At 37.2% G+C, this 24678-nt stretch overlaps 1 long non-coding RNA gene and 3 pseudogenes across 1 annotated transcript; all 4 read right to left on the bottom strand.

Annotated features, from left to right (window-relative positions):
- Positions 1-946: 946 nt before the first annotated feature.
- Positions 947-4390, bottom strand: LOC122349030 (annotated as a pseudogene).
- Positions 4391-4412: 22 nt separating this feature from the next.
- Positions 4413-6457, bottom strand: LOC122349047. The gene is made up of 3 exons (XR_006251400.1): positions 6001-6457; positions 5564-5693; positions 4413-4534 (listed from the first exon to the last, which is right to left on the bottom strand). It is a non-coding gene; the product is annotated as an uncharacterized LOC122349047 (long non-coding RNA).
- A 1930-nt stretch (positions 6458-8387) lies between these two features.
- LOC122348982 lies at positions 8388-11307 on the bottom strand (annotated as a pseudogene).
- Positions 11308-14724: 3417 nt separating this feature from the next.
- Positions 14725-15748, bottom strand: LOC122349438 (annotated as a pseudogene).
- Positions 15749-24678: the final 8930 nt, after the last annotated feature.

Here is a 24678-nt window from a genome sequence, read left to right as displayed (position 1 = left end):
GCTTAAAACATGTTCCAAAAACCATGAATGTTAATTGAAATGTAAATGTTCCCAAATTGTTTATTCAGAAGAGCACGAACGTGCTATGACCACTGGCCTCTAATTTGTACGGCCGCTCACTTGAAAGAACCTTCAATCATGAAATCATTTGATTATGGAAGTTTGCTTGCAATTAATCGTTATAAAAAACATGCTTCTAAAAGTTTGAGTGATCAGGCCATAGTTTTACCTTCTACATGTCCAAAAGAACAGGTTGCTTCTGTCATACTGTACCATGTCGCCTCTATCTTCTTGGTTGGGGACACTTAACTTCTAGTGACTATCGTTGAATTGACTACAGAGACCGTCTCTGCATTTAATAAGAAATTGGTCACTTTCGTCATTATACATCCCTGTCATTATACTGTACAGTGCTTTGATGCAACCTGTGTTGTTAAAAGCGCTATATAAATAAAATGAGTGATTGATTGATTGATGTACCAGCTTCAGCCAGAGGACACGTTTGTCTCTCACTGTTAGCAATAATTGGTTTAATGTGAACTTTTGACCAGGTTTAACTAAAATAATTTCACTGTGTCATTCTAGCCATGGACACAGAGGGTGCAGGTTTTCCAAAGTCAATAGAATATAATCCATTTGAAATGTAGAATCAGTCAAATCCACAGATTTGCATCTTGTCTTTATCTGCGTGCTCTGCGAAACCACTCTGTGTCAGCCTTCTTGCACATCGCCAAAGGCATTACGGAAATCTGTTTTGATGTCAGCTGTTTGGCCATTTGCAATTCCGCCATTTTTTTAGGAGCAAACAAATTAACTGAGAGCAAGACTTCATCTGCTAGACCTGGTCTTGCATTCCCTAATTTTCGCAAAAGATGAAGAGCACAAAATATCACATTACAATTAAATTCCAAAATGTTACTCTTAATTTATTTTTCATTAGCTCAGCTTGACCTTCTGGAATTCCTTCAGATAAAAAGAACAAAATTCCCCAAAAATCCTATTTGTCAATTATAACATTGAGGACCACATGTCTCATGCCCTGCTACTCAACAGACAATAATGCAAAATGTAGACAGTGAATTCAGTTCACTTCAAACAAAACTGTATAAACAAGGCAAAGGCCTTGTGGGTTGTGGTGAATAATGCCCCATAGTCAAAGTTATTCTGACTTTTCCATTCTAGGGTTGACATAGATGTCATTTTAGTCAATTGTTGGCCTTCTGGAAAGTTCATTTGCTGTACGTGTACTTAATACTTGGTAGAAGCTCCTTTTGCTTTAATTACTGTCTCAGTGGTATGGAAAGTGGTACTTTCAGCTCCTTTGCATTTTTTGGTCTCTTGTTTCTCTTTTTCCTCTTGACAGTACCCGATAGATTCTCTTTGGGGTTCAGGTCTGGTGAGTTTGCTGGCCAGTCAAGAACACCAACACCATGGTCATTTAATCAACTTCTGGTGCTTTTGGCAGTGTGGACAGGTGCTAGTCCTGCTGGAAAATGAAATCGGCGTCTTCAAAAAGCAGGTCAGCATGAAGTGCTCAAATTTCTTGGTAAACCGGTGCAGTGACACTGGTTTTCAAAAAACACAATGGACCAACACCAGCAGATGACACCGAACCCCAAATCATCACAGACTGTGGAAACTTAACACAGGACTTCAGACAACTTGGGCTATGAGCTTCTCCACCCTTCCTCCAGACTTGCTCTCATCTGAAAAGAGGACTTTGGACCACTGGGCAACAGTCCGGTTCTTCTCTTAGCCCAGATAAGACACCTCTGATGTTGTCTGTGGTTCAGGAGTGGCTCAACAATAGGAATATGAACTGTAGCCTGATTCCTTGACACGTCTGTGTGGTGGCTCTTGATGCCTTTTCCCCAGCCTCAGTTCATTTCTTGTGAAGTTCACTCAAATTCTTGAATTGATTTTGCCTTGACAATTCTCATAAAGCTGCAGTTCTCTCGGTTGGTTGTGCATCCTTTTCTTCCACTCAGCTTTCTGTTAACATGCTTGGATACAGCACTACAGCGTCTTGGGCAATGAATGTTTCGGTTGCGGTTACGGTTGCAGTTCGGTTACGGTTGCGCTGCCCTGTCAGGAAAGCCGTGATGTCGTGATCGGCCACCACTGAGACTGACCACGCCCACACAGACAAACATCACAGGGACAAAACAACAGATGCAAATGTATGAAATGGCCGGTAAATTAATATGAACAATGGGAGAGTGCTGAAATGGGTGAATGTCCATGTGTATCACGTGTGCACCCGCTACTCTGATAGCGGCAACAAAAGGGAAAGTGTGACAAGTGAATGAGGTGTGTGTGTGTGTGTGTGTGTGTGTGTGTGTGCTGCCTCCCCAGCGGTGGCAGCTGATGTGACTTCACTGCTGCTACAAACAGCTCCCTCTGCTGGCGTGACGTTACACTTATCTTCTCAGAAAAGAAGGAAACAAACTCATTGCATTTGCTGTCAGAGAGCATTTCACAGGGCATCTGACTTTATATTGATATATCATGTGAGCACCTGGTAACACTTCATAATAACATCCAGTTGTAAGGCATTTATAAGTGATTTAATTAATGGTGAACTAATTATTTACAAAACATAACTGTGCTCATATAATTTCTAAGTGATATGTTAATATATTTATCTATGTTATGTAGATGGAGTTATAAATCATTTAGTGGTTAGATGTTGAGTAATCATTTACAAAACATGAATACATTTTCACAAATAATTAAGTAATATGCTATTTTTAACATAACCTATGACAGATTGTACATGTCACAAAATAAACATTCTCGGTAAATGGTTAATAAGATACTAGTTAATATATAAATTGGCATTTCAATGACTTACATGTGATTAAAAATAGGCCTAAAATTACTAGGAAATTAACTAGTCAATTACTGACATGTTTAACTTTTAGCTTTATTTAAATCAACAAATTTAGTTGACTAACTTATTATTTTACGTAACTAAAATATGGTTTACTAACACTTACCTTGAAAAAATATTTGAAAACTTTTTTCAGTGTTTTAACCTTTTACTAAGGATTATTTCATGATGCGATTTAACTTAAGATAACTTAAATATTTGTATCACTTAATAATCATTTATAAACGTATAGTCATGTTTTGTAAATTAGTTAGTCTTCATCTAATCACTTAATCTTCAATCTAACAATTTATTTATAACGTAATCTACAAAACATATTAGCAAATCAATTTGATCGAATGTAGACATTGTGATTAAAATTAATCACACACACTAAATATATAGTTTAATAAGTGTAATCAAATTGCTGATAATTACTAGAAATTCTGTCATCATATAATGCTAAATTATCATAAAGTTATATTTTAATGCTTGACTGACTAAGTGTCAGTAGATAAGTAGATAACAAGATTAATGCACAATGTTTTATAATGATAATTTATTATATTTAATGTTTATTTCATTAGTTTAACATTTAATGTTGGGGGTATTTAAAAAATGTGATAAAACAATGTATTCATATTGCAAATATATATGTGGTTACTGCATTAATTTTGTCAGACCAGCTTTAAGATAACTCAGAGCATCTTTATTCACTTCTTCAGTTTCAGCTTTTCTCCTCATCTCCTCCAGCTCTAGGACCCAGTTTTCTTTCCCAGCTTCTCTCACTCTGGGGATGAAGAAGTCCAGGTGCTGAAGAGTGAAGGCAGAGTCTGGTTTTAACGCAATCTGAGACAGATTCTTGATGGTCCGGTTTGCTTCAGACAGAAGAATTGACTTTTGGGTTTCATTCTTCTTGAGATCTTTGTCAAGATGTTGCATTAAAGCCAAATATGTCTCAGACTGGCTTCTTCATATTGCTTTTTTAAAAAGTCATAATCTATAGTGGTGCTTGAGGTTCTAATTACATATTTCTTGTTGTCTTTGACGTGTTTGCTGTGGTGACACTTTCCCGTGCACACGGTGCAGAAGCCGTCTTTCATAACTTCACATTTGCTGGGATTAGAAACCCACCAGCAGTCAAACTCATGACAGTTTTCGCCTTCCTGTTCTTCCACGACTTGCTCTCAATGGGCACCTTCATCTGTCTTTTTTAAATGAATTGCAAAGTTTCTGCGTTCCTCAATCTTGTTCTTGTTTTGTATCATTGCCTCCTGAATCTGAGGTTTTTCAGCCTTTTTCTGCTCTTTCTCTTGAACTCGCAGCTGTAAGTTGCTGATGGATGCTTCAAATCGAATGCGCTCGATCAGGACGTCTGAAGTCAACTCTAAACAACTCTCAAACTTCACCCCGAGTAAATAGTTGACCATGTATTTGATGAGAGTTGTCTTGTCAACACCAGTCTCTCCCACCAGCAGAATGATTTTGTTTGGTTTACTGGTGTCTTTTATCCCATAGGTTCATTTTGGTTTTCTTACGCTCTTTCTTCCCAAAAGTCTATTTTCAAACTTTTCCATTCTCATCAAGAACTTTCCTCTCTGTATGCATTTTGGTGGCCCTCGATGAATCAGGATTGGTCTGCGTGGTGGAACGTTTGGTTTTCTGCAGATTTAGGCAAGCATTTGTCAGAAAGTTTGTGTAGCAACAATTTTACACTATATCTGTAGTTATGTATAAAACATTTGAAAAATTTCAAGTGAAAGAAGAAAACATAGATAACATAACAAATGTTTAAACTAAACTAGCTGATTTCCAATTTGATGTCTGCCACAGGTCTTAGAATAGCTGGAACAACTATTGGGCAACAAGGTTATGAGTTTCTGGAGTTTTGGTATTGGAATTTGGTCTGATTCTTGCTCAGTATAGTTTTCCAGCTTCTGAAGGGTTTGTCTTTTGATGTTTTCTCTGCAGGTGAAGGATCTAGACTGCTGCAGATCAGTTCAGCTCGGGACTCTTCTACTATGAAGCCATGCTGTTGTAATAGCTGCAGTATATGGTTTTGCATTGTCCTGCTGAAGTACACAATGCCTTCCCTGAAAAAGACATCTGGAGGGGAGCACTTGTTACTCTAAAACTTTTATATACCTCTCAGCATTCATAGTGCCTTCCAAAGGCACCCAACAAAGGTCTTCAGCCGTATCTCTCTACGTACAGCGATTTTTCTGAATATTTTGACTGTAGATTATGAGATTTGCAAAGCTTTTAAAAAAGTATTCCACAATCTCTTTAAGCAGTCTTTCACAGAGTGACTTCTGAAAGACTCTGCTTCTGTAAGACATCAGTTTTATAGCTAATAATATTACAGACCTGATGTCAATTAACTCCAAGCTGAACCTTTTAAACATGTCATATTTTTTTCAACTATTTTTTGCCCTGTGCCTATGCTTTTGAGACCTGCAGCAGGCATTGCTTTTAAAATGAGCTCATTTTGTGAATAAAAGTATACAGTTTCTCAGTTCAAATCTTTGTTTTCTGTTCTGTTGTGAATAAAATATTGTCTCATGTAATTTGACTCTTTTGTTTTCAAATGTCCCAACATTTCCAGAGTGCAATGTTTATATAATGTTTAAAATGTTTAAACACCTATTATTCTTTCTCTTTTAAGAGTTATTAATATAGAAATTCTCTTACATGCTATTCTGCCGACTGAGGTTGCTGGGTAATTCCATTGCTGCTGGAGATAAAGGAAATGTTCACACAAGGATTGTCCTCATTTATTCACCCACATTTCATTCCAAACCTCTATGGCTTTTTATTTCCTCTGTGGAAGACAAAGTAGATATGGCATTTAAACAAAATATATATATATATATATTCGAAGAACATTGGGAATCAAACAACATTAGAACCCAATATTTTTATTATCTGATATTATTAATAAACATAATAATGTCAGTTTTGCATTGTACTTACTATAATTACACTGTTGACCTATCCCTTACTCCTTAACTCACCCTTAAACCAACAGTAGTTAAATCTCGTAAAAAGTAAAAAAAAAAAAAAAACAATAATAATATAGTAGCATGTATAGTGCTATCTTGAATGAGTTTCAATTAAATAATACTTACATATCCATGTGAATAGTGTTGTATAGTTCATCATGAGTTGTATGTTAGTCTCAAGGAAATTTTCTCCTCCTCTTCCAGTAATACCGGTTTTCTTTAGTGCGTCATGTGATTAAAAGGAACACGGGCTAGGTCATTTTATTTTTATTTTTCCCTCCCATTCTACTACGATGACAGAGAAAACAAGTCAGCTAAAGGACAATATTATATTACAGATATCATGAGAATTCATAATGTTTTGTAAAATATGGTTCTACATACATTTACTTTCACAGGCACTAAAACATATAATACTCACATTTTGTGAGGGTCCCCCCTTTCCTGAAGAACGGAATCCAGAGACCCTGGTCGAAGGTGAATGCGCGTTCAGTCTTTTCTTTGCGCTTTTTTAAAAATCATTTATATTCCCTTATATTAATCTTTTGTTTTTCCAATTTTAATTCTGACCCTTCCCATCATTTTATCTGACTCCAATCTTTTGTGATTTTAGTTATATTTATATAAATGTAAATGCTGATCCCTCTAGTTGTGATTTAAATTTGGATCATTAATTAACTCTAATATTTCCTAGTTTCGACTTTTCGTTCATTAGAAGTCTGGGTCGTTTAGAGACCTTGTTTGGCCAGAACAGACTCACGACACATCTGGGCTAGTCCAGGTCTTAGTCAGAGGCTACCCCGTAGATCGCTTACCTTAATGCAGCCATTTCCTCAATAGACTCAAAAAGAGTAATTTTTTAATGCGTTCCCTAAGTAATAGCATGCTAAGCCAGTTTGGTGGAAAGAAGTCAAGATCTCAAGGCGGCTCCATCCATCGATCGTTGATCTGACTCACTCTAGCACGCCAACAATGAGGAAAACCTCAGAAGTCACTAACCTACTAGAAAAGTTATTTCAAACAATATTATAAGTTAACCAAGATTAACATTTATTTTGCCAGGCAAGAACAGTTTCCAAATTGGTTAAATTTACAAACATTTGCACAACTGATCAGCAGTACAAAAATAACACAAACATAAAAGGTCATTATACCTGGTTTTGAGAAAGTACATAGTGTGGTGTATGAAGACATACTACTACACGCCTTGTTATGTTTTGTCACTTTGCTTACATACTCAGACCAGACAAAGAGATCCCAAAGTTCCTACAAAGTTCTTAATCTTTTCCATAATATTGTGTGATTTCTGCGAAAATGAGACCAATTTACCAATCGCACTGAGACCTTTCAAATGAGACCAAACATGAAATTGAGGTTCACAAGACATATGACATATATACCTTATTCTTAAAGAACTTAAAGCAAACTCTTTTGGGCAGAAGGAGGGTAGGCAGGAAAACACAGGGATAGAGGGTTTTGTTTATTCTCTTTTTGAAGTCCTTTTGTTCCTTTGGATATCCCTTCTCAGATTAGTCTTATTGCATTACAGGTTTTTAATTTTGCTCCTTACAGTTTTAACGTATAATACTTACAAATAATTCCTTATTGAAGACTGAAATTGTGTGCAGTATTATTTATACTGTTTTCAGTTTTTGTACCAATGGCATTGTTTTCAATTGCATTATTAAAAGGAAGATTATTATGGTTTAGTTCTCAATACTTGAGCGAGCTCTTATCACATTATAGTTCTGCCCGTCCGCTGCATTCTCATTTCTCTGGCCATTTGATAATACCTAGAATATCAAAATCAACTGCAGGCGGCAGATCCTTAACTCCTAAACTCTGGAACAATCTCCTAACTCTGTTCGGGAAGCAGACACACTCTGCCAGTTTAAATCTAGATTAAAGACACATCTTTTAACTTAGCCTACACATAACACACCAACACACTTTTTATTATTCAAATCCGTTAAAGGATTTTTAGGCTGCATTACTTAGATTTGCTGGAACCAGGAACACTACTCCTACAATACGATGTACTTGTGACATCGTAAAACGAATGGCATCTACGCTAATATTAGTCCTGTCTCTTTCTCAATCTGTTTTCACAGTTTGTATCCAGACTAGATGGTGGATCAGCACCCAGAGATTATGTTCATCAGAGACCAGAACACCTAGATGCGCCCCGTGGACCAATCACCAGATCCTGATGCACACACACACACACACACTAAGTCATTTACACTAACTGACACGGCTGCGTTTAAAATTGAACTGGAAGTTAAGTGCTGGGCGTCCGGTCAGAGGAGAACTGACCCCAACTGAGTCTGGTTTCTCCCAAGGTTTTTTTTTCTCCATTCTGTATGGATGGGGTTTTGGTTCCTCTGGCTTGCTTGGTTGGGGACACTTAACTTCTAGTGACTATCGTTGAATTGACTACAGAGACCGTCTCTGCATTTAATAAGAAATTGGTCACTCTCGTCATTATACATCCCCGCCATTGTATTTTTCTACATTATACTGTACAGTGCTTTGATGCAACCTGTGTTGTTAAAAGCGCTATATAAATAAAAATGATTGATTGATTGATTGATTATACTCATTCGCTCAATATTAAATTATTATATATACAAACCTTATTAATACTTCTGCCTATAAAATTAAGATTTGATATTGATCTGTAAGTATATATATATAAAGCTTTGAAAGTTGTAAAATGAATGAGGAGATGAAAGTGAAATTGCAGAATAGAAAATATCTGAAGGATACGTCCTGTAGAAACTGGCATACAGACAGTCACCTTCATTAATTTTACATGTTCATTGGTTCATCGGTATTAAATTAATTCATTGCCCAGTCATGAAAAGTTTTGTTAGACCAGCTTTAAGATAACTCAGAGCATCTTTATTGGCTTCATCAGCTACAGCTTTTCTCCTCATCTCCTCCAGCTCTCGGACCCAGTTTTCTTTCCCAGCTTCTCTCACTCTGGGGATGAAGAAGTCCAGGTGCTGAAGAGTGAAGGCAGAGTCTGGTTTTAATGCGATCTCAGACAGATGCTTGATGTTTTGTAAGCATCAGTCAGAAGAATTGACTTTTGTTCCTCAATGTCTTGCAGATCTTTGTCAATGTGATCCATTACAACCAAAACCTTTTGGTTTCTTCTTGGGCTTTTACATATTCCTTTTTTATAGAATCATATTCTATTGTTGTGCTTATGGTTCTAATTACATATTTCTTATTTTCTTTGACGTGTTTGCTGTGGTGACACTTTCCCGTGCACACGGTGCAGTAGCCTTTTTTCATAACTTCACATTTGCTGGGATTAGAAACCCACCAGCAGTCAAACTCATGACAGTTTTCCTCACAGACGGTGCAGGTCGTCGCCTTCCTGTGCTTCCATGACATGCTCTCAATGGGAACCTTCTGTTTGACTGTCTTTTTTATTGTAATTCTAAAGTTTGAATGCTTATCAATCTTTTCCTGTTTTGTTTTATTGCCTCCTGAATCTGAACTTTTTCAGATTTTTTTGATTCTTTCTCTTGAATTCGAAGCTGTAAATTGTTGATGTATGCTTCAAATTGAATGCGCTCGATCAGGACGTCTGAAGTCAACTCTAAACTTCTTCTGCGCATTTTATCCAGAGACTCAAAGAATTTCTTCATATCGTCCATGCTGTCTCTCCAGGCGTTTTTTTGGGCTTGAATATGACGTTCTTTGGTGTGACGTTCATCAGCCTGTCTATTGTTGAATGAGAAATAAACAGGTTGGCCACTTTTGTCTCTGTCTGCAGGGGATTTTAGCTTTTTAATGGCACCGAGGACATTTTGGGTGTAAGACCATCAGAGTGTGTGATTAAAAACACAATGTTGTCCACAATGTCTTTTCCAAACAAAGACAGAACTGAACTGATAATATAATGCTGTCGATCTGAGAGACGATTCTTAGACGCTTGAGTCACGAAACACACAGCGTCGACTTCACGAACTCCGTCATTGCTCTGAAACAGTGCAGATAAATTCTCAGCGACTTCAAGGTCTTTGTCCAGTCCTCTAGTATCTCCATAGCCTGGAGTATCAATGATACTGAGAGACATGGGACTCTCTTCAGGAAAGACCTCATACATGGTGATTTCAGAGGTTTGTGATTCTGACTGGTCCTTTGCTTCTTCCTCTGTGATTTCATACCATATTTCCTTCTCAAACTTCACGTTCAGTAAGTAGTTGACCATGGTGTTGATGAGAGTCGTCTTTCCAACACCAGTCTCTCCCACCAGCAGAATGATTTTGTTTGGTTTACTGGTGTCTTTTATCCCATAGGTCCATTTTCTGACTTTTCCTTTATCATCAAGAACTTTCCTCTCTGTGTGTAGACGGAATTGTTTTGGAGGACCTTCATGAATCAGAGATAGTCTTTTGCGTGGTGGAGGCTTTGGCTTTCTAGAAAATGCAAATAGATGCAGATCCTGCGAGTTAAAATTTAAAACTAAATCAAATAAAAATACTGACTTTTTGCTATGCAATATAATTAATGTTTTAAAGATAAATGGTTTACTTCAGGCCAAGTTAGCCTTCAAATAATAATAACATTTTTGTAAAAAGGCCTAGCTGTGCTTTTTTGAAAATGTTATGATTCATTGAATCAAGTAATGCATAGGAACGATCTCTTACTGCATATCAGAAGGTTCATTCATGCTGTTGTGACGACGGTGGTCATTGTTTAATGCCATTGTTGCTGGGGTTAAAGAAACCGTTCATTCAAAAACATGCATATCATTATTTAATCACGCTCATGTCGGTCCAATCCTGTTTGATTTTCTGTGGAAACAAAATATATGTGTGAAGAATAAACACTGGATTCCACTGACCATCATATAAACAAAAAACAGGAGATTTCTCGAAATATCCTTTGTGCATAATTTTGTGTTTTTATTCTTTTCTTAGTCATTTTAGATGCCTAATTGTTCAAGATTAATTTACCGTCAAACTTTCATCTGTATGAAAAGTGAACTGAGGACTTAGTTGCATAAAAACCTTTGAACTGTTTCTGATTTTGTCTGTTGAGTAAAATCTCCTTAAATCTATAGTGCAACGTTCTATGCAATATTTGACTTTCTAGTAAAAATTAACCGTCTTTACAATATTCAGAAAAGAAAACCAGATTGATATTGTCAACGTCTGCTTAAATAACACTATGCTACAAAAAGGAAAAAGAAAGAAAGAGAAAAATGATTCACAGAAAGTAAGTTAAGATAGAACTACAATAATAGCCTCCAATATTTAACATTTTTAAAGTTATTTATGTACTGAGAGATAATGTAGTTGTATCACTTACACCATATGAGACAATACCGTCGTAGAGTTTTCACAGAAAAGCTTTTGAGTCATTTGTGGAATATCTATAAGGAAGAGAATGCTCTGACGTTTTCAGGTAAAACCGGTTTAGTCTGTCACATGATTAAAAGAAACATGAGCGAAAAGGTTATCTAGAAAACAACAAAGCACTCAGTTGTTGATTAAGTTTCCTTCATTATAACTCAATGATCATACATTAGAAAATTAAAACATGTAATAATATTTCTTCCTTCTGTACTTTAACTACTGGAGGAAGGAAGAACGTGGCCTCAAAATTAAAATCAATCAATAAATCCATCATTTTTATTTATATAGTTATACTATACTAAACAGTATAAAGTAGAACAATACAATGATAGGGATGTATAATGACGAGATTGAACAATTTGTTATCAAATGCGGTCTCCATCGCTAGAAGTTAAGCGTCCCCAACAAAGCAAGCCAGAGGAACCAAAACCCCATCCATACAGAATGGAGAAAAAAAAACCTTTGGAGAAACCAGGCTCAGTTGGGGCCAGTTCTCCTCTGACCGGACGCCCAGCACTTAACTTCCAGTTCAATTTAAACACAGCTGTGTCAGATAGTGTAAATTACTTAGTGTGTGTATGTGTGTGTGTGTGTGTGTGTGTGTGTGCATCAGGATCTAGGTGTTCTGGTCTCTGATAAACATAATCTCTGGGTGCTGAGCCACCATCTGATCTGGATACAAACTGTGAAACAGATTAAGAAAGAAAGGACTAATATTAGAGTAGATGCCATTTTTTTTACGATGTCACAAGTACATCGTATTTTAGGAGTAGTGTTCCCGGTTCCAGCGGATCTAATTAATGCAGCCTAAAAATCCTTTAACGGATTTGAATAATAAAAGTGTGTTAGTGAGTTATGTGTAGGTTAGGTTTAAACGATGTGTCTTTAATCTGGATTTAAACTGACAGAGCGTGTCTGCCTCCCGAACAGAGTTAGGGAGATTGTGATTGTGGCAATATAACGCCAGCATTCATTAAGACGGAATTTCCTTGCTAAAAGTCTACATGAAACAGTTCTGTATTAAAAGTACAGGGATTGTTTATGTTGCTTGATAGGTGTTGGATACGGATGTGATCAGCGAAGCCAGGCTTTATTGTGGGTTAAGCAAAAAGCTGTTAGTCACATTATATAGTGAATAAAACATGGAAATTGACAAATTAGCATCAAGGACTGGAACATTGTGTTTTATGAAATTAAATAGACCATCTGTGTTTCTTCTATAGTGTGTCACAGTTTCAGTCTATGTTCCCATCTTGGACTCTTATTTTGAAGTGTTTGTTCCTGCCTGAATTGTTAGTTTCCTCATTAGCTTCTCCCCCTGTTAACTTGTTATCCTTGTTACGTCCTCGTATTTGTTTGCTTTTGTATTTGTTGTTTTCTCTCTCCCTCTACTTTTTTCTCATATTTAGGTTTCCCTATTGGGTGACGACTGAGTTTTGGGCAACCAATCAGGCCGGACCTACCACTTTAAAAGCGGCCTGGTGCTGCCTGCGTGTTGTCAGTCGTCTTCCTATTCAGCCAGCGGGCAGCTGTCCAATCTTGTGGCAAACTGTCTTTTGTCGTTTTGTCGTTATTACTTTGTTAATTTAAGACTTACTTTTGTTACCCCTTTGTGTCACGAAGGCAATTCAATTTCTGCTTAACTCTAGAGACTATTTGAGTGAACTGTATATAAGCTTTAATATGCTGTTAGCGTTGGTAATTCGGCATGGCTGCGGCCATTCGTGACCTGTTTGAGTGAATGCTGGAGAAGGGGTAGGTAAGTTAGTTTAACTTTAGTTCACTTCATGTTATGTTTAGGTTAGGAGTGACAGCCACCCGTGTACTTTTGTTTTATTAGGTAGTGTAGTTTATTTGGGCGTTGGATACGCTGAAGATCTCGGTTTGTTTCTACATTCTCTTTCTGTTAGTTAGATTAGTTGGGTTGGGGCCTTAGTTATTAGGATCGTTTTGCTTTTTATATTTTCTTTGATTTGGCGTCACCCTCACACTTTTCTCTTCTCTTTTAAGTTTATGAATCTATCTCTTCTGTTTAAAAAGAAACTGTTAAAATAAATGCAGATTGATTGAACATCTATGTTTGCCTCACGGACATTCTTTATTGCAGTTCTTAGCAGCAGTTGCATCTCACTTAAATGTTACTACATCCCCATTTAACAACGAACACGTAACATCCTGTTCATTTAAGATCAGCTGAGTTTCTGATCATACCGCTGAGTGTTGTTTAGCCTGTTTCCCCTGTTGCATAGTTTAGTCTTGTTTTTGCCGTGTTTGATTCTTCCGTGTTCCAATCTCTGTCTGGTATTTAGATTTCTGCTCTGTTATTGGCCCTTGCTTGTTTATCGGACTTCTTTTGGATTATCTTTGACAAACCTGTTTGACCTCTGCTTTGCTTGTTTTGACCATATTCTACAATAATGATTTGAGTTTGGATCCACACACCTCTCACCTCGTCTGCCCATTACAGATTGGAAATTATTTTAATTTAATTAATTTTCAGTTTTCCTAATATATGAACTTTACATTTTCTTTTAATACAATAGACTTGATCATTTGAGAAATCAATAGAATAATTAATCAGTGAAGCATTTGGAATTTGACATTGTTCAAGGATTTTGTTACACTTTTTTATTACCATGAGCATTTAAAACTGTATAAACCTACAGCAATAAACATAATACTCATTATGCAAAATATACTCCTTACAAGTAATAGTACAAAACAATGTTTCAAAATTTGATGGTGCAATTTCGTATTTTAAGAAAAGTTTTTTTTTTTACTTTATATTACAAAACTACAATTGCTTAGGGAAACCTCTTGTTTATAAAAGGTCTGGTTTCAATTCATTTACCAGTTCAGAAAAGTTTTGCAAGACCAGCTTTAAGATAACTGAGAGCATCTTTATTGGCTTCTTCAGCTTCTGCGTTTCTCCTCATCTCCTCCAGCTCTAGGACCCAGTTTTCTTTCCCAGCTTCTCTCACTCTGGGGATGAAGAAGTCCAGGTGTTGGAAGAGTGAAGGCAGAGTCGGGTTTTAACGCAATCTCAGACAGGTTCTTGATGGTCTGGTACACGCCTGACAGAAGAATTGACTTATGGTCCTCAATCTCTTTGAGATCTTTCTCAATATGTTGCATAAAAATTAGAAATGTTTTAAGTTTCTTTCTGACATCTTCATATTGACTTTTTATGTGGAATCAAATTCCAACTGCATGCTGGAGTTTCTGATGACGTATATCTTGTTTTCTTTGACGTGTTTGCTGTGGTGACACTTCCCTGAGCACACGGTACAGAAGCCTTTTTCATAATCTCACATTTGCTGGGATTAGGAAACCTACCAGCAGTCAAACTCATGATGTTTTCTTTTGATAGACAGTGCAAGTTGTTGCCTTCCTGTTCTTCCATGATTCACTTCAATGGGCACCTTTCATCTTAACTGTCTTTTTAAAATGAATTGCAAAAGTTTCATGCTCCTCAATCTTGTTCTTGTTTCTGCATCATTGCCTCCTGAATCTGAAGTTTTTCAGCCTTTTCGCTCTTCTCTTGAACTCAGCCAAGTTGCAGATGCATGCTTCAACTCATCGGCGCCTCGATCAGTACATCTGAAGTCAACTCTAAACTTCTTCTGCTCATTTTATCCAGAGACTGAAAAATTGCTTCATCTCTTCCACACTGTCTTCCCAGGCCGCCTCTTTGAGCTCGGACAAGACGCTCTCTGCGCCGGTTTCAGCCTGTCGATTGTTGAACAAAACGAACAGGATCACCGCTTTCGGGCTCTGCCTGCAGGATTTTAGCTTTTTAATGGCACCGGCGACATTTTTGGGTGGAAGACCATCAGAGTGTGTGATTAAAAACACAATGTTGTCCACAATGTCTTTCCCAAACAAAGACAGAATTGAACTGATAATATAATGCTACGATCTGAGAGACGCATTCTTAGACGCTTGAATCACGAAACACACAGCGCCGATTTCCATTTAACTCCATCATTGCTCTGAAACAGAGTGGCTATATTCTCAGCAACTTCCAGATCTTTGTCCAGTCCTCTAGTGTCTCCGTAGCCTGGAGTATCAATGATTGTGAGACATGGGACTCTTTTAAAGGACAGACGCTACACATGGTGATTTCAGAGGTCTGTGATTCTGACTGATCTCTGCTTTGCTCTTCTGTGATTTCGTACCATATTTCATCCTCAAACTTCACTCCCTTTAAGTAGTTGGACCATGGAGTTGATGAGCTGTCTTTTCCAACACCAGTCTCTCCCACCAGCAGAATGATTTTGCTTGGCTTTGCTAGCACCTTTTTATTATAAATCCATTTTCTAACTTTTCCATTTTCATCAAGATCTTTCCTCTCTGTGTGTAGACGGAATCTCTTGAGAACTCTCTTGAAGTAGAGATAGTTCTCGTGTGGTAGAATCTTTGGCTTTCTGTAAAATGAAAATAGAGATGCAAATATTTCAGTAACAAGAAAAAAAGACTTAATACCTATTAATCATCTCGTGCTTTGTAAATTGTAAACATTTACTTGAAGTTTTGAGTGAGAACTTAACAATTGTAATTGTAGGAAACAATGTTTTAAAAACCGAGAGAAGTACCTCCAAATATAGTCAGTATATTAAACATTCAGCTGACCAGCCGCATATAAATAATCAAATTTTTTGTTTAAATCAAATATTCAAATAATATTTTCTTACTGTTTTTCCGAAATCTTCTTTCATGCTGCTGTTTTTCTGAAGGTGGCTTTGTATATCCATTGTGCTGGTTCCAAATATTAGTCTATTCAAAAATGTTTATTATTTAATTCGGTTTATTCTTATTTTATTTCTTATGTTGTTCCAACTTGAATGACTTTATTTGCTCTGTGTGAAATATTAAAATAAAGTATTTTCTAATAAGTTTGGAAACGAAATATAACATTGCTCCATTGACAATCTTTTTGTATATGATCAACCCCATTCTAAGGTTCTTAATCTAATACATTTTGTGTAGTATGCTGTCTTTTGAGTAATATCTCATTAAATATAAAGAATATATAGGTTTGTAGTCTTTATAGAAATTGCATTGCATTGACATTTTTCACAATTTACAATAAAAAATAAAAAATCATATAGATAATTCAACTTCTGGGCTCAATCAGCTTGTATAAGTCCAAAAGAAAAAGCAAACCAAATATTTTTCACGCAAATTAAATTTATATTTTTGCTTGTTCAAAGTTTTTATTTCCTGAAAGAGCATGAGTTTATAAAAACATAAGCTACTTACACCATTTGAGACCATATCGCTGTGGAGTTCTCACAGCACAGATCTTGAGTCATTTGTGAACATAACAACAATAATAGAAACTTCTTCCGTTGTTTTTCCAGTAATACCAGTTCAGTCTGTCAGCGTGATTAAAAGGAAAATGCTGGCTAGTTCTCTTACTTAGAGCCCCAATCACCTCTTCTGAGCATTAGAAGAAAAGTCCAATGAAAGGTATGGAATTAGCTACCTTGTATGTACAGGTATATAAGATACTGTAGAATCTTTCTCCAACCTTTTTTCTGATGCTTCTTCTTCTAACCGTGTGTTTCTGCCGTGGTAGTTTCTCACCTTTGACCTTTGACAATGGACGTGATTGCTGTCTTATGTCTGGCCTAAAAGTATACTGAGACAGCATTTGTGGATGGTTCATGCCTGCACTGGCGATCTTATGCCAATGGGATTCGACATATGACCTCACAAGTCCGGCTTCCCTACAGCATAGCGCCGCTGAGGTAAATATGCTGGTCCACCACAAGGCAGGCCCAGTGTCTCATTCTGAGCTTGAGAAGTATAAGATGTCTATTGCTGCATCAGAGGAGAGATTATTGTCTTCAGAAGCTAATGTTTCAGGTGAGCAGCTCTGCATTTCTTCCCAGGTTGACAGCTCACTAACACATTTTGCTCCCTGCAGAACACTCTAAACATCAAGATGCAAAGAGTCTGCTCTCTCATCTGCCCCCTTGCCAAAGGTGCCTGCGACCCAGAAAAACGTTCAAGGAGATAAACCTCTCAGGTGGCATTAGCTGGGTGATGCCGGGCCCCCTGAAGACAGTAGCATTGGGCGACTCCAGAAATTACCTGGATCTGTTCTTTAGGGACATTGACATCCCTCCAGTTACTTCACCACAGAATCAGGGAGACTGTGTCCAACTAGACTATGCGATTCAGTTCCAGGTTCCACTAAGGTTTTAGGCTTCCTTCTTCATTTCCGTCCCAGCACAGAGATTCTCTAATCTTCTGGTTATGGCTCATTCTAACTCTGCAAGTCTTCAATCGGTTTTACACAGGTTTCATTCAAGATGTTGATGCAGAAATGCTATCTTACTTGTGTCCTAACACCAGGATTTGGACTGAAGGAGACATACTTTCATGTGTTGATTCTGCCTTGTCACAGATTTCCTTCTGTTCTCTCGCGGTTGAGAGTATCAGCACAGTCACTCCTTTCGGGATGTCCCTGTTTCCTGTGCATCCATACTGAACTCACTGAGTGTGCTCCTATCCTCACTTTTTTGATGACAAGGCCCTGCTCCTCAAACCCGACTTATATAAGCTACTTGTGACATCTATTGTACGAGCACAACACCTCAAACATCTGGGGGCTTCTTGTGGTTCAACTGGGAAAAGAGCAAACTTGTATGGAGCTGGTTTTGGAAACATGACATAGCCTCAAGCAAATACATATGCGTAGTCAGTGTTAAACTGCCTGAATAGTTAGGCAAGACAGCAGTCCACGCCGCATATTGCAATTCCTCTAAGGCATCACGACAGTTTCATCTTTCCCAGAGAATGAAATCACCATTAGGGTAGTTTCGAGCGATTCTCACTTTCTAGGAATCCCTGCCACTGCCAGCTGTTCTATTCCCTGACTGTGGCTTCATAATGCACTGGCACACAAATGCCTCCGAAAGTAGCTTCTCCCATGACCTATCTATACCTCAGGCCAGATAGATATTACCAACTAAGCTAGGTTCCTACTTCCAGGCATATGTTTTCTCGGGAGGGGGTCTATATTTGCTGAGAGCTGTTTCGCTTGTCGAGAAGACCTTTCCTTGCTTTTCTTCCTGCAGGAAAAGTTGGTTCTTGAGAGAGTACTGGCTGTCCCTTCAACTTTAAAGGTTTTTGTTGCTGCCATTGACACACGCACTCATGATGTAGTAGATGGTTCTTTCCTGGGAAAGCATTGCCTTGTGCAATTTTCAGCGTAATTTTAAACATCTGTTTCTATCGATATAACTTTTGAACATGACTGACATTGTGAGGAGACATTACTTTCCATTTTGTCGCAATCAAAACCTTGCTTAACATCAGGATGCGCCAACTCTAATGCAGGATTTTTTGTCTGCTATTAACTCTAGCTGGTTGTGGTATAATGTGCATTCGGAGGATGCTTGGCTGCTTTAAGTAAAAAAACACAAGTCTCACGTGTTTAACTTTGTAAATGAAAGGTAAATTATACAACATAATTCCGCAGGGGTCATTCATACTTGAGAACACAATTTCAGCCAGCGTAAAAGGAACGGCTAATCTAAGGACACTTTTCTTTTATTGCCATAAGAAGGTATCACATTAGACAACAACGAAAACATAAATCTCATATGTAATATAGTACATATTGTTTGACAATGCAATTTCATATTTTAGTATGCATTACTTAGTCATTCTGTTTATCTAGAAACTCTGCATATACAGTTACTGTAATGCAGTCATTTACTTTTTTGTTTACTCTACTGGGTCTTAATCTCATTTCCTTGGTCACAAAGCTGCTTTTGTCGGGTCCAGCTTTAAGATGATAACTCCAAAGCATCTTTATTGGCTTCATCAGCTACAGCTTTTCTCCTCATCTCTCCAGCTCTAGGACCCAGTTTTCTTTCCCAGCTTTCCTACTCTGGGATGCGAAGAAGTCCAGGTGCTGAAGAGTGAAGGCAGAGTCTTAATGCCAATCTCAGATTAAAGTTTCTTGATGGTCTGGTACGCTTCGGACAGAAGACTTGACTGGTCCTCAATCTCATGCAGGTCTTGGTCAAGATGATCCATTAAAATGGAATATGCGTCTTGGAATCTTCTTGGGCTTTTTTCATATTCTTTCCTTATAGAGTCAAACTCCATCATGACGCTTGAAATTTCTGACAGCGATTTCTTGTTTTCTTTGACGTGTTTGCTGTGGTGACACCTTCCCGTGCAAACAGTGCAGTAGCCTTTTTTCATAATCTCACATTTTGTTGGGATTAGAAACCTACCAGCAGTCAAACTCATGACAGTTTTCTCACAGACGGTGCAGGTCGCCGCCTTCCTGTTCTACCATTTACTCTCAATGGGCACTCTTCTGTTTGACGGTCTTTTTTTACTTTAATAGTTTACACTGACTATCTTTTTCCTTGTTTTGCATCATTGCCTCTGAATCTGACATTTTTCAGCTATTTTCAGCTCTTTTCTCTTGAACTGCAGCTGTAAGTTGCAGATGGATGCTTCCAAATTGAATGCGCTCATCAGACGCCTGAAGTCAACTCTAACTTTCTTCATTTCATTCAAAGATTGGCAAATTCTTCATGCCATTCATACTGTCTTCCCAGGCGCCTTTTGAGCCTCCGAACGTACGTTTCTTAGTGTGACGTTTCTTCAGTCTGCCTGTTGCTGAATAAGAAATGAACAGGCTGGTCATTTTGTCTCTGCCTGCAGGGGATTCTAGCTTTTGATGCCGCAGAAGACATTTTGGGGGTGAAGACCATCAGAGGTGTGATTAAAAACACAATGTTGTTCACAATGTCTTTCCCAAACAAAGACAGAATTGAACTGATAATGTAATGCTGTCTGTCCCAGAGACATTCTAGTTGCTTGAGTCACAAAACACACGGCGTCGACTTCACAACTCCATGCCTGCTCTGAAACAGTGCAGATAAATTCCTCAGCGACTTCCAGGTCTTTGTCCAGTCCTCTAGTGTCTCCAGAGGCCTGAGTATCAATGATTGTGAGAGACATGGACTCTTTCTCAAGGACAGACCTCATACATGGTGATTTCAGAGGTCTGTGGATTCTGTTGATCTCTGATTCTTCTTCTGTGATTTATACATCACTTTTCATCCTCAAACTTCACCTTAGCAATAGTTGACCATGGTGTTGATTAGAGTCGTCTTACCAGCGCGGCCCCCACCAGCAGAATGATTTTGCTTGGTTTACTGGTGTTCTTTCCATAAGTCCATTTTCGGACTTTTTTGGCAGTTTCATCAAGAGATTTCCTCTGCAGGCAGACGGTATAGTTGGAGTGTCCTTCATGGAGCAGCAGAACTGGCTAAGTAGGTGGAAGTCGTGGCTGTAAAATGCAGAAGGTGGCAAATATTTCTCAATGTTTGTGTAGCAAGAATTTAAATACAGTCATTTTAAGTGAGCTTTGAAAATGTTATGGAATGATATGGAAAACATAAATTCATACTTTTAATTGCAATTTAATCATAACTTTGTAATTTCTTTGAAACAATATTTTAAACATGTAAGGTCCATGACATTATTCTGTTGTCTTTAGCATAATCATTTAAAAAGCAAAGTTTATACCAGCTGTATTTCCACTTTTTTTTTTTTTTTTCAGAAATTAGAATGTTTTAAGATTTTAATTTGTAGGTGATTACAAATTGTACTTAGCTTGTAGCTAATTTCTTGAATTACTATGTGTTCCAACAATTATAATTTGTTTTTCACATGATCATTTTAACTCTCTTTTTAAGCTCATGCATAGATAAAGCATAGATATGTTTAAATAGATGACTGACAAATGTGCTGTTTTTAACAATTCATAATATCTTTCAGAAATTATAGCCTATAACTTTAGCATATAGACTTGTCTGCTGCACATTATTTAGCTAAATCCATATACAGCACAATAAGCCTATATATTTAGCAGTGAGAACAAAGCATTTTCCTATTTTGTGCATCAGGTGGTGCCATAAACACATTACAGCCAATAGAATTCCATGCTCCTTCATTTCATACTTTTTGTCAATTTATTTCCATTTAATAACGATCAAGACCAGTATGTGAGTGCCTGATTGTTATAAAATCAGTTTACACTTCAGTATCAGTAGAGATTATATATACTAATTACTAATTAATTGCACAATAATAATAAATTCCCAGAAAAGACATGACTTCAACTCACTGGTCATTCATGGTGATCGACTAAATGTGTTCCGAGAGAAGAGCTTGCCTTCACCCTGCAGTTTGTCGCAGAGGAGAAAAGAATAATATTGAGTAATATTTTGTGAATGTGAAACACAGCAAGTTAATTAGCATATAAATGGAAATATATGTATGATTTGGAGGAATATAATCATGTCAAAATTATTATTAGAGACAAAAACGCACTTTACTAAACAAAAATATTCTACACCAAGAGCCTTTGTGTCGAAGTTCTGGCTGAAATGTCATTTTGAAGAAATACTGGTTTGTTTATCAAGCCTAGCTAACTGAGGTCCCTCCTAGCTAAACGCAGCACTCAATGTCTGAATAGCTTAGAAATAAAATGGCGGTTAAATCACATGGTTGTCTTCTTGTAGATGCTGCTCATGCTGATGAATGTCTGCTGTAACTAATAAATAAAAACACACTGCTGCATGTTCTGCATCAGATATTGTTGTGAATAATTCACTTTACAAAAGCTCATCTCAGACTTCCACATTTTGAGCTGCTAAAAAAAAATTTTGTGTGTATTCATTGTAGAAAATGCAACTGGACGAAAGACATCAAACTAACCATGAGTTACAGTAAACGCTCTCTATGCTTATAAGGAAACAAACTCATCTTTGATATCTGACCTGTGATATCTGTGTTTTCATGCAGAAATTATGTAGATTATAAGTGTCTATATCTATACCAGTATTTATTTACAGTGTAACAGCACAGTTTCATTAGATGCTGTGTTAAATAAAATCAAAGTATAACCAAGTAAACTTTGACCAATTTCAAACAACACTAAACCTTTACTGTTTGTTTTTTATTATATAATTCTATATGCAAAACTATATATAATTATGTTTTCTTTACTTAATTTCTTAATGTATTTAAGTTCAAGTAAGTAGATTGTACATAGTAGTAGCTTAAAATGAGTTAATACAAATTATTACAAAGTTTCTCGTTTGGTTTTTTTCAGTGATATTGATTTATAACTACAAGGCACAGCTTTCTGACATCTGTGCAGGTTGACAAAAAAGGTATTGCATTGATGTAAAACACTTTCACATTTGTTCATTTTCTACGAAGGAACATTTCATAAACCAGCTAAGATAAGATAAAATAAGGTGTTTTTTTCAAATCAAGTGCACACATTCACAATAAAACGTTCCTGACATGGCTCCAGGGGTGAACAAACGTTGGTTTTTATGAGACATGTGCATGCACTATGCATGTGTCCTATGTTATCTGCTGAAAAAAGGCAGTCTCTCGTGAACGGGCATACAGCGGTTTGCAGAAGTAACAGAAAACTGTTTTAAATATGAATTTATTTATTCACTTATTTTTTATAAAAACACATCAGTGTAAGAGGCTTTGTTCATGCCCCAGAGCTGGTGAGACATTTGACTACTTTTAACTATTGAACAAAACACCTGCTCGTGGCCCGTGCCATCATAAAGCTTGGAGGACCAAGGACAACTTTTAATTTAACCCAATTGATTTAGTTTGGAACAAGAAAGTTATATACACCTAAAATGCCTCGAGGGTGAGGAAACATGAATTTGTTTAAATAAGAAACCTTAAAATCTTCTAATCTCATCCTTTCTCAATCATCTACTTTAAAACCCACCCTAACACACTCCTTTTCCTTTCATTGCAAAACGAACGGTCATCAACCAAATCTCTGTCTTCTTACCATTTAATTGACTGCTTCCTTTAGGATGTTGAACCTCAAGACAGGCAAGAGTGGCTTTCAAATCTTCTAGATTTATCTTGCAAGAAATATCCATTACTTTTGACACGCATTAACTACCAGATTTTTCTGTCAACCCTGTCATCAAAGGGTATCCTGTGAAGACACACCTCAGTGGTTTGAGTCTTACCTATCAGATATGTCCTACAAGGTATCTTGAGATGTGAGGTCCAAGTAACAACATTTAGCTACTGGGTGCCTCTCTCAGGGACCTTGGACCGCTTCTCTTCTCTGTCTACACGGCATCACTAGGCTCTGTCATTCAGAAACATGGCTTTTTATATCACTTCTAACACTCAACTCTACCTCTCATTCCATCCTGATGATCCAAAGATGGCTGATTTACTCTCAGCTTGTCTTTCATTTCAACTTGTCATTTCTCTCTCGATGAAAGACCATCGCCTTCAACCCAACTCCTGCCAAGACAGAACTGCTTGCCAAACTCAGATTCTGCAGTAGATTTGCTAAACTCAACATCTTGAATGAGGCTGCAAGTTTATTTCCGGAAGGAACGCATCTCACACCTGTTTATGGATTTGCACTGGCTATTAATAGCTGCATGCATAAAGTTCAAGTCATTGCTGTTTGCCTAAACCACCACTGCTCTTCTGAGACTTGCATATCATTGCTCCTATGTTGATTTTGAGTGCTAGATTTTGATTGACAAATGACTAAAATGTTAATGTTTCTAAATAACAACACTTTAAAATCATGCTTTTAAATAGGTGCTGTATTAAGTAAAAGTATAAGCTAAAAACTTCTGACTAAATACAAATTGCCTGTAAAACTTACTGGCCAGGCTAAAGTTACCTATTTATTTATTTTTAAATTTGCCTAACTTGGATGAGTAGATTTTACTTAAATGTAAATGTGAAACCTTTATATATAATTAGGGACATTTGCTTTCATTTTTTATGAATGTTGTCTAAGTAAGTAGATTTGTACATAGCACTAGCAGCACATTTTTTCTTGAGATCTGTACAGTCTGGTAGCTGTTCCTCTGAAAGACCCTCAACATCATAATGAGAATTTTGGGGAGGCAAAAGTTTGCATTGCTGAAACACATTTTGAAACCTGTATTTTTATTAAAGCTTTATTTCATTTATTCAAACTTTATTATATTTAACATTTTAAGACGCAACAAATAGACAAGTGCAACTACATTTGTTCATTTTTTTAATGAGGAACACTTTGCCAGACCTGCCTGAAGATAACTGGAGAGCATCTTTATTCACTTTCAGTTTCAGCTTTTTCCTCATCCTCCAGCCTTGAGCTCAGTTTTCCCAGCTTCTCTCACCTGGGATGAAGAAGTCCAGGTGCTGAAGAGTGAAGGCAGAGTCTGGTTTAATGCGATCTCAGACAAGTTCTTGATGGTCCTGTAAGCATTAAACAGGAGAATTGGACTTATGGGTTTCCAATCTCTAGCAGGTCTTTGGTCAACATCACTCATTGCAGCTGAAAACCTGTTGGTTTGGCTCCTTGGATTTTTTTATT

Source organism: Puntigrus tetrazona, chromosome 7 (assembly GCF_018831695.1).
Source record: "Puntigrus tetrazona isolate hp1 chromosome 7, ASM1883169v1, whole genome shotgun sequence".
NCBI lineage: Eukaryota > Metazoa > Chordata > Actinopteri > Cypriniformes > Cyprinidae > Puntigrus > Puntigrus tetrazona.
Note: the sequence above shows the minus strand (reverse complement) of the source record. Positions and strands in the feature narration are given on the sequence as shown.